General features: G+C 38.2%; 1 pseudogene; it reads left to right on the top strand.

Moving 5' to 3' along the window:
* The first annotated feature begins 42 nt into the window (after nucleotides 1–42).
* LOC117284966 lies at nucleotides 43–138 on the top strand (annotated as a pseudogene).
* The last annotated feature ends 530 nt before the right edge of the window (nucleotides 139–668 follow it).

The raw sequence follows: 668 nt of genomic DNA, 5'->3' as shown, positions 1-668 counted from the left end.
GCTCACTCAAAATTTTCAGTTTTCTCTATCTAATCTTTTTGAATTGCTTCTCGGCCTTTTGGCTAAGATCAAGTGTAGTATCTAATCTTTTTGATATATAATAGATATCTCATACATTACATGGTTTGAGGACTCTTGAGTGTAAATTTGGTGAGGTGAGACAGACATTTTGCTTCTACAAAAATGCTAGGTATGTAGCAAATGCTTTCTAAATACCTACTGAATCAACAAATGATCAAATGATTTTCCTAATTTCCCCCAATCTGCATCTTCCCTGTATTATTTATTTTTATTTTTATTTTTTGGTTTTTTTGAGACAGGGTCTCACTATGTGGTTGAGACTGACCTGGAATTCACCATGTAGCTCAGGCTGGTCTCGAACTCACCGCGATCCTCCTGTCTCAGCCCCCCCAAGTGCTGGGATTATAGGCATGCGCCACCACGCCTAGCTGTATTTTTTACTTAAAAACTATAATGCTATACATCCATCTCCCTGAGCTGGAAAACTTGGAGACGTCCTCAATTCTTTCCATACGTCACCGTCCGTATCAAATCAGTCATCAGATACTTTAATTCTACATGAAAAATCTGTTTCTTCCGGTCACCACTATTACCCTGTATTCTTGTCTTCCTTAACAAGGGCATTCTATTTTCTGTTATGGGCTAAA

Source organism: Fukomys damarensis, unplaced genomic scaffold, assembly GCF_012274545.1.
Source record: "Fukomys damarensis isolate Sample0158 unplaced genomic scaffold, DMR_v1.0_HiC HiC_scaffold_48132, whole genome shotgun sequence".
NCBI classification, from domain to species: Eukaryota; Metazoa; Chordata; class Mammalia; order Rodentia; family Bathyergidae; genus Fukomys; species Fukomys damarensis.
Note: the sequence above shows the minus strand (reverse complement) of the source record. Positions and strands in the feature narration are given on the sequence as shown.